The sequence below is a fragment of the Rutidosis leptorrhynchoides genome, chromosome 11 (genome assembly GCF_046630445.1).
Source record: "Rutidosis leptorrhynchoides isolate AG116_Rl617_1_P2 chromosome 11, CSIRO_AGI_Rlap_v1, whole genome shotgun sequence".
Lineage (NCBI taxonomy): Eukaryota > Viridiplantae > Streptophyta > Magnoliopsida > Asterales > Asteraceae > Rutidosis > Rutidosis leptorrhynchoides.
The window spans coordinates 211,210,776-211,221,344 of NC_092343.1; the positions used below are offsets into that span (position 1 = coordinate 211,210,776).

General features: G+C 35.8%; 1 non-coding gene across 1 annotated transcript; it reads right to left on the reverse strand.

The window, feature by feature from the left end:
• Positions 1 to 9,939: 9,939 nt before the first annotated feature.
• Positions 9,940 to 10,046, reverse strand: LOC139878934 (small nucleolar RNA R71). The gene has a single exon (XR_011769795.1). It is a non-coding gene; the product is annotated as a small nucleolar RNA R71 (small nucleolar RNA).
• Positions 10,047 to 10,569: the final 523 nt, after the last annotated feature.

Genomic DNA, 10,569 nt, shown 5'->3' on the forward strand with positions numbered 1-10,569 from the left:
GAGTCTGTAAGGAGCACGAGCTATTGGTGCAGCTCCTGGTACAAGATCTATTTGAAATTCAACGGATCGATGTGGGGGTAATCCCGGTAATTCTTTCGGAAATACATCGGGAAATTCTTTTGCAATGGGAACATCATTGATGCTCTTTTCTTCAGTTTGTACTTTCTCGACGTGTGCTAGAACAGCATAGCAACCTTTTATTATTAGTTTTTGTGCCTTCAAATTACTAATACGATGTAGCTTCGTGTTGCCCTTTTCTCCGTACACCATTAAGGGTTTTCCTTTTTCTCGTATAATGCGAATTGCATTTTTGTAACAAACGATCTCTGCTTTCACTTCTTTCAACCAGTCCATGCCGATTATCACATCAAAACTCCCTAACTCTACTGGTATCAAATCAATCTTAAATGTTTCGCTAACCAGTTTAATTTCTCGATTCCAACATATATTATCTGCTGAAATTAATTTACCATTTGCTAATTCAAGTAAAAATTTACTATCCAAAGGCGTCAATGGACAACTTAATTTAACACAAAAATCTCTACTCATATAGCTTCTATCCGCACCCGAATCAAATAAAACGTAAGCAGATTTATTGTCAATAAGAAACGTACCCGTAACAAGCTCCGGGTCTTCCTGTGCCTCTGCCGCATTAATATTGAAAACTCTTCCGCGGCCTTGTCCATTCGTGTTCTCCTGGTTCGGGCAATTTCTAATAATGTGGCTCGGTTTTCCACATTTATAACAAACTACATTGGCATAACTTGCTCCGACACTACTTGCTCCGCCATTACTCGTTCCGACACCATTTGTTCCTTTCATTCTATTAATCCCTGGTCCGTAGGCCTCACACTTCGCCGCGCTATGACCATTTCTTTTACACTTATTGCAAAATTTGGTGCAGAACCCCGAGTGATACTTTTCACACCTTTAGCATAGCTGCTTCTGATTGTTGTTGTTGTTGCGGTTATTATTGTTGTTGGGATGATTGTTGTAGTTGCTGTTGTTGTTGTTGTTGGGCCGTTTGTTGTAGTTGCGATTGATGTTGCAATTGTTGGGATAATTGTTGTGATTATTGTTGTAATTGCTATTGTTGTTGTATTGGTGATTCTTATCACCGTTTTCCTCCCACTTTCTTTTGACTTGCTTTACATTTGCCTCTTCAGCAGTCTGTTCTTTAATTCTTTCTTCAATCTGGTTCACTAGTTTGTGAGCCATTCTACATGCCTGTTGTATGGAGGCGGGCTCGTGTGAACTTATATCTTCTTGGATTCTTTCCGGTAATCCTTTCACAAACGCGTCGATCTTCTCTTCCTCATCTTCGAATGCTCCCGGACACAACAGGCACAATTCCGTGAATCGTCTTTCGTACGTGGTAATATCAAATCCTTGGGTTCGTAACCCTCTAAGTTCTGTCTTGAGCTTATTGACCTCGGTTCTGGGACGGTACTTCTCGTTCATCAAGTGCTTGAATGCTGACCACGGTAGTGCGTACGCATCGTCTTGTCCCACTTGCTCTAGATAGGTATTCCACCATGTTAACACAGAACCTGTGAAGGTATGCATAGCGTACTTCACTTTGTCCTCTTCAGTACACTTACTTATGGCAAACACCGATTCGACCTTCTCGGTCCACCGTTTCAATCCGATCGGTCCTTCGGTTCCATCAAATTCCAAAGGTTTACAGGCAGTGAATTCTTTGTAGGTGCATCCTACACGATTTCCTGTACTGCTAGATCCAAGGTTATTGTTGGTATGTAGCGCAGCCTGTACTGCGGCTATGTTTGAAGCTAGAAAAGTACGGAATTCCTCTTCATTCATATTCACGGTATGTCGAGTAGTCGGTGCCATTTCCTTCAAAATAGTCAAATGGAACAAGTTAATCATACAGAATATTAAGAGTAGTTAATAGTATTCCATAGCATAATATGAACTCATTTATAAAAGCTTTTTCTTCATATTAGCGTTTTATAAGTTTAAATTCGGGTAGTACCTACCCGTTAAGTTCATACTTAGTAGCTAATATACAATTGAACTACTACAATTCTATATGAAAAACTGATTATAATAATATTTCGCGTTCAAACTTTTACACAATATTTTACAAACTTACAATACCGCTTATTTTACATATAGCATGAAATATAGCACACAATAAATTTGATACAAGATGGTTGTGAAGATAATTCTAGCTAGTACACAAGTCGTTCAGCAAAGGCAATAAAGACACGTAATTCATACGTCCAGAAACAAGTCATGCATTCTGGTTTTACTAGGATTACTTCCCATCCTTGGTCTTGTGGAACATAACCGTTATGGCCGTTGATAAGACAGCGTGTTGTAACGTCGTCAAAGGGACGAGGGTTACGTAATGTCCAACAGTCCCGTAACAATCTAAAAACCTCATTTCTTACCCCAATTAACGACTCCGTCACTTGTGGAAACGTTTTGTTTAATAGTTGTAGCCCGATGTTCTTGTTCTCACTTTGGTGAGAAGCGAACATTACTAATCCGTAAGCATAACATGCTTCTTTATGTTGCATGTTAGCCGCTTTTTCTAAATCACGAAGTCCAATATTCGGATATATTGAGTCAAAATAATTTCTTAACCCATTGCGTAAAATAGCATTTGGGTTCCCCGTAATATATGCGTCAAAGTAAACACATCGTAACTTATGGATTTCCCAATGTGATATCCCCCATCTTTCGAACGAAAGCCTTTTATAAACCAAGGCATTCTTGGAAAGTTCTTCGAATATCTTACAAACTGATCTCGCCTTAAATAGTTGTGCCGAAGAATTCTGACCGACTCTAGACAAGATTTCATCAATCATGTCTCCGGGTAGGTCTCTTAAAATATTGGATTGTCTATCCATTTTGTGTTTTTATACTGTAAAATAGACAAGAGTTAGATTCATAAAAAAAATACTTATTAATACAAGCAATTTTTACATATATCATAAAGCATAAGCACACTATATTACATATATTACACCACACGAATACAACTATCTTATTCCGACTCGCTTGTTTCTTCTTCTTTGGTTTTGGTTCGTTTTGCCAAGTTTCTAGGGATATATGATGTTCCCCTAATACGATCCGTCGTTTTCCACATTGGTTTAGAAAAACCTGGTGGTTTAGAGGTTCCCGGGTCATTGTTACAACTTAAGGACTTCGGGGGTTGACGATACATATAAAGTTCATCGGGGTTGGAATTAGATTTCTCTATTTTTATGCCCTTTCCCTTATTATTTTCTTTTGACTTTTTAAATTCAGTTGGGGTAATTTCTATAACATCATAGGAATTCTCGTCGGAATCCGATTCATCGGAGAATTGGTAATCCTCCCAATATTTTGCTTCCTTGGCGGAAACACCATTGACCATAATTAACCTTGGTCGGTTGGTTGAGGATTTTCTTTTACTTAACCGTTTTATTATTTCCCCCACCGGTTCTATTTCTTCATCCGGTTTCGATTCTTCTTCCGGTTCCGATTCTTCTTCCGGTTCCGACTCTTCTTCCGGTTCCTCTTCGGGAACTTGTGAATTAGTCCACGAATCATTCCAATTTACATTTGACTCTTCATTATTATTAGGTGAGTCAATGGGACTTGTTCTAGAGGTAGACATCTATCACATAATATCAAACGCGTTAAGAGATTAATATATCACATAATATTCACATGTTAAAAATATATAGTTTCCAACAAAATTTGTTAAGCAATCGTTTTTCAAGTAAACACGGTCGAAGTCCAGACTCACTAATGCATCCTAACAAACTCGATAAGATACACTAATGCAAAATTCTGGTTCTCTAAGACCAACGCTCAGATACCAACTGAAATGTCCCGTTCTTATTGATTAAAAACGTTCCATATTAATTGATTTCGTCGCGAGGTTTTGACCTCTATATGAGACGTTTTTCAAAGACCGCGTTCATTTTAAAACAAACCATAACCTTTATTTCATCAATAAAGATTTAAAAAGCTTTACGTAGATTATCAAATAATGATAATCTAAAATATCCTGTTTACACACGACCATTACATAATGGTTTACAATACAAATATGTTACAACAAAATAAGTTTCTTCAATGCAGTTTTTACACAATATCATACAAGCATGGACTCCAAATCTCGTCCTTATTTAAGTATATGACAGCGGAAGCTCTTAATAATCACCTGAGAATAAACATGCTTAAAACGTCAACAAAAATGTTGGTGAGTTATAGGTTTAACCTATATATATCAAATCATAATAATAGACCACAAGATTTCATATTTCAATACACATCTCATACATAGAGATAAAAATGATTCATATGGTGAACACCTGGTAACCGACATTAACAAGATGCATATATAAGAATATCCCCATCATTCCGGGACACCCTTCGGATATGATATAAATTTCGAAGTACTAAAGCATCCAGTACTTTGGATGGGGTTTGTTAGGCCCAATAGATCTATCTTTAGGATTCGCGTCAATTAGGGTGTCTGTTCCCTAATTCTTAGATTACCAGACTTAATAAAAAGGGGCATATTCGATTTCGATAATTCAACCATAGAATGTAGTTTCACGTACTTGTGTCTATTTTGTAAATCATTTATAAAACCTGCATGTATTCTCATCCCAAAAATATTAGATTTTAAAAGTGGGACTATAACTCACTTTCACAGATTTTTACTTCGTCGGGAAGTAAGACTTGGCCACTGGTTGATTCACGAACCTATAACAATATATACATATATATCAAAGTATGTTCAAAATATATTTACAACACTTTTAATATATTTTGATGTTTTAAGTTTATTAAGTCAGCTGTCCTCGTTAGTAACCTACAACTAGTTGTCCACAGTTAGATGTACAGAAATAAATCAATAAATATTATCTTGAATCAATCCATGACCCAGTGTATACGTATCTCAGTATTGATCACAACTCAAACTATATATATTTTGGAATCAACCTCAACCCTGTATAGCTAACTCCAACATTCACATATAGAGTGTCTATGGTTGTTCCGAAATATATATAGATGTGTCGACATGATAGGTCAAAACATTGTATACGTGTCTATGGTATCTCAAGATTACATAATATACAATACAAGTTGATTAAGTTATGGTTGGAATAGATTTGTTACCAATTTTCACGTAGCTAAAATGAGAAAAATTATCCAATCTTGTTTTACCCATAACTTCTTCATTTTAAATCCGTTTTGAGTGAATCAAATTGCTATGGTTTCATATTGAACTCTATTTTATGAATCTAAACAGAAAAAGTATAGGTTTATAGTCGGAAAAATAAGTTACAAGTCGTTTTTGTAAAGGTAGTCATTTCAGTCGAAAGAACGACGTCTAGATGACCATTTTAGAAAACATACTTCCACTTTGAGTTTAACCATAATTTTTGGATATAGTTTCATGTTCATAATAAAAATCATTTTTTCAGAATAACAACTTTTAAATCAAAGTTTATCATAGTTTTTAATTAACTAACCCAAAACAACCCGCGGTGTTACTACGACGGCGTAAATACGATTTTACGGTGTTTTTCGTGTTTCGAGGTTTTAAATCATTAAGTTAGCATATCATATAGATATAGAAAATGTGTTTAGTTGATTTTAAAAGTCAAGTTAGAAGGATTAACTTTTGTTTGCGAACAAGTTTAGAATTAACTAAACTATGTTCTAGTGATTACAAGTTTAAACCTTCGAATAAGATAGCTTTATATATATGAATCGAATGATGTTATGAACATCATTACTACCTTAAGTTCCTTGGATAAACCTACTAGAAAAGAGAAAAATGGATCTAGCTTCAACGGATTCTTGGATGGCTCGAAGTTCTTGAAGCAGAATCATGACACGAAAACAAGTTCAAGTAAGATCATCACTTGAAATAAGATTGTTATAGTTATAGAAATTGAACCAAAGTTTGAATATGATTATTACCTTGTATTAGAATGATAACCTACTGTAAGAAACAAAGATTTCTTGAGGTTGGATGATCACCTTACAAGATTGGAAGTGAGCTAGCAAACTTGAAAGTATTCTTGATTTAATGTAACTAGAACTTGTAGAATATATGAATAACACTTAGAACTTGAAGATAGAACTTGAGAGAGATCAATTAGATGAAGAAAATTGAAGAATGAAAGTGTTTGTAGGTGTTTTTAGACGTTGATGTATGGATTAGATATAAAGGATATGTAATTTTGTTTTCATGTAAATAAGTCATGAATGATTACTCATATTTTTGTAATTTTATGAGATATTTCATGCTAGTTGCCAAATGATGGTTCCTAAATGTGTTAGGTGACTCACATGGGCTGCTAAGAGCTGATCATTGGAGTGTATATACCAATAGTACATACATCTAAAAGTTGTGTATTGTACGAGTACGAATACGGGTGCATACGAGTAGAATTGTTGATGAAACTGAACGAGGATGTAATTGTAAGCATTTTTGTTAAGTAGAAGTATTTTGATAAGTGTATTGAAGTCTTTCAAAAGTGTATAAATACATATTAAAACACTACATGTATATACATTTTAACTGAGTCGTTAAGTCATCGTTAGTCGTTACATGTAAGTGTTGTTTTGAAACCTTTAGGTTAACGATCTTGTTAAATGTTGTTAACTCAATGTTTATAATATCAAATGAGATTTTAAATTATTATATTATCATGATATTATCATGTATGAATATCTCTTAATATGATATATATACATTAAATGTCTTTACAACGATAATCGTTACATATATGTCTCGTTTAAAAATCATTAAGTTAGTAGTCTTGTTTTTACATATGTAGTTCATTGTTAATATACTTAATGATATGTTTACTTATTATAGTATCATGTTAACTATATATATATCCATATATATGTCATCATATAGTTTTTACAAGTTTTAACGTTTGTGAATCACCGGTCAACTTGGGTGATCAATTGTCTATATGAAACATTTTTCAATTAATCAAGTCTTAACAAGTTTGATTACTTAACATGTTGGAAACATTTAATCATGTAAATATCAATCTCAATTAATATATATAAACATGGAAAAGTTCGGGTCACTACAGTCTTTGTCATCCATTTTTACACACACTTCATTTCACTTCTTTCTCTCTCTTTCTACAATATTAGTCATACTTTCAATGTCTTCAACTCCGTGCAGGAAACCTAGTACCCGGAGAAGAACACCGAAGATTGTATTAGGAGCAGTCTGGAGTTTGAAGTTGTCACTTTTGTATTCAGAACTCGTTTAATCTACTGGTACTTCTATCCTTTGTCTTTATATAATATTTTCCATTATTATGCTTTGTGATATTGTTGCCATGATTAGCCAGTAGTTATCTTTAGTGTATGCTATGATGTAGTCAGTTATAATGTCGAAATGATATTATGGTTTCTGTATGTTGTGAAGATGCTTTTCGATTATGCTTTAAACTCAATCGCTTATCCAACTAATAGAACGTAGTTATCGGCTCTGTTATTAGGAAGTCGCGAACCCCGATTTAGAGTACACTATCTGTGTCACCCCTTGGTAAGAGAAGTCTATCGGATACAACGTAAGTTTGACTGAGGCACATCGGTTGTAGTAAGTCCACCGAGCCTTGGATTCCGACTGAGGACTCTTTCGTAGTGAAACATCTAACTAGACCCCTAGTACATTGTCGGTCCTAGACCATGCTAGTGTAGTCACCAAGCATATAAACGTCGTACGTACATGCTGAAGCACAACAGTTGTTGTAGGCTGTAACTCTGCTAAGTAAGGCCATGGAAACCGGCCAGTGCTGATTAGTACACTTCACCATAACGCGGTCTCAAGCATTGCACCTCGCTTGAGGGATTCTTATTTAATTAAGGAACTGTTTGTTTAAACACATAAGGGATTGGACCGTTAGGATAACCGAACGTGTTCATGGAAGTCAACCCTGACTTGGCCATGGTGTTCTTTATGGTTGAACTCTTTTTAAGGGCCTAACCATCTTTTTAAATCCAATCATTAATGAAAGCATCGAAACACATTACGTCTCTCGGATATGGCATTCTATATTCTATTGTTTTTTGAACATCAAAATATTATAATATAAAACTAGCCACCCGATAACAAGTTGCTATGCAGGCGCAACGAAAGAATTACACGGGCTTTATAAGCCAATCATTCCAAACAATGTTACATTTTCCTCTACTAGATAACCAAGGAAAAGAAATACAACGAATGTAATCAAAAAGAAAATTTTTCTTTATCTCTTCACCATCAAAAACCAAGCAATTTCTAAACCGCCAAATGTGCCATAAAAGAGCCACAACCATCGCATACACTTTGTTCTTCTTATCTTTGTTAATCTTCATTAATGTGCCAATCATTAACGAAAGCATCGAAAAACATCACGTCTCTCGGATATGGCAAACTATGTATTCTATTATGCTTAAGAAAGTTTAACCTTTGTGGAATGTTAATACGTCACCCAACCGAGTCGCTCAATTGGATGAGCCGTCTGAATGTGTATGCCTGTAGTCAGACTGCACGGGCGTTGGGGGTAAGGGACGTTGCTGTCTATTCAGAATCTTCAAGCCTAACGCATTATCTAGTGACATGTCTTATGACAGGGGCGTTTAGGACCAGCGTAATGAATACAAGGTCACTACCTATTCATGAGCCAACATTCCATAATCTTGGCAAAGTAACTGATGAAGCCATAGTATGCACTTGTTTTAACCTTTTCTGAATTACAAATTTTATCGCATTTACTTTACTTTATCTTATAAACTAGAAAACCCAAAATTTAGGAATAACCCACTATTCCTTCACTTTAGGATTATCTTAAGCTTTAATTATAGGTACGATTCTACTGATATCTTAAAAATACGACTCTAGGTCATACTTCCCTTACTCATAATAAGGAGTAGTACGATTTAGGCCCCGCTAAATATAAATTTAAAACTATTAACTCCCCCTCTTGGAAGTTGATTCTGACGTCTTGCGACCTGACGACACCGCATAAACAAAACCGTCTGTTTCGGCCATATCAGGAGGAGTCAAGTTTTTGCCGCCGCTGCCGAGGAACTGGTATCAGAAAATACTGCTTTTATCAAACTTATTCACAAGCATTTAGTGGTGTCTAAGAAAGACAATTATATATACACGGACTTGGTTGTTGAATTTTCCGAACAGTCTCCAAATATATTGGGACCAAAAGGATCCTGCCTCTCCGTAGTCAGTCTGACCACTTGGTTTGTTGAATAGTTCGTGCGAGGCTCTGTTATCGAAATACCAGGGAATCAGTAGCAAGAACTAAAAACATATTTAAACTTAGGATAATTAACTTTGATTACCTTAGATTACCTTAGATTACTTTAGATTACTTTAGGTTAAATTATATTGCCTTAGATTAAATTAGGAATTTAGCTTATCTACTTAAAATTTAAAACAAAAAAGGCATACCCAGTGTATGACCCAAACCAAATCTAGACCAGGGCCGTTGTTATTCCTACCTGATCCAGACGCAATAATCTCTAAAGCACACAAAGAAGAACGAATTAGAAATCAAATGGCGTTACGCGTTACTTTAGTAGAAAATACCAAACCCTCGATTGAAGGTCGAGGAGGACCAATCAGATTCCCAGAGATTCAAGGAACTCGTTCGAGTTAGAGCATCATATCATACAGCTTATCCAAAATAGCTGTCCATTTCATGGATTACCGAATGTTGATCCTAACTCTCACCTTGATAAATTCATATCTCTTTCGAACTCCTACAAACATCCAGGGATATGAAAAGATATAGTTCGGCTATACTTATTCCCCTATTCTCTCGCTCATCATGTACAAACATGATTTAAGGGATTGGAAAAAGATTCCATCATGTCATGGACGGAGATGGCTACTAAATTCCTAACCAAATATTTCCTTCCTTTGAAAAAATCAAGCTTAAGAATGACATCATTAACTTTAAACAAAGTTATGATGAATCTCTTTACACTGCATGGGAGCGATTCAAAAACCTGCTGAAGAAATGCCCTAATCACAGTTAGAATGGTCAGCCCAAATTTGTACCTTCTACAATGGTCTTACGGTAAATCATAGGACGACGATCGATGCAACAGCTCAAGGGAATCTGATGAACCAAACCGCTGATGAAGCATGGGAATTGCTCGAGAACATGACAATGCATCATCATGACTGGAACAGTGGTGAAACAACTTCATCATCTGCCCCACTCTCTGCACTTAATAATCAAACGGAGGCCAACAAATCCCTCACGGATAGGATGAAATCTCTCTCCAAATAACTCGAAGAATTGAAGACGCAGCCGCATCAAGTTAACCAGGTTCAGGCCTGCGTTAATTGTACCAACCCGCAACCCACTGAAGAATATCAAGTTAAGTACGAGAATCCTGACGATTCAGTATGTTACGTTTAATACCCAGCTCGTAAATCAAATCTCGGATTCCATCAACAAGCTAGGGTTAAATAATTTCAAAGAAACAACCAACTTTTTCGCTACCGTTACCCACCTTATCCACCCCAACAATCTTAATTGACCTATGATCAAC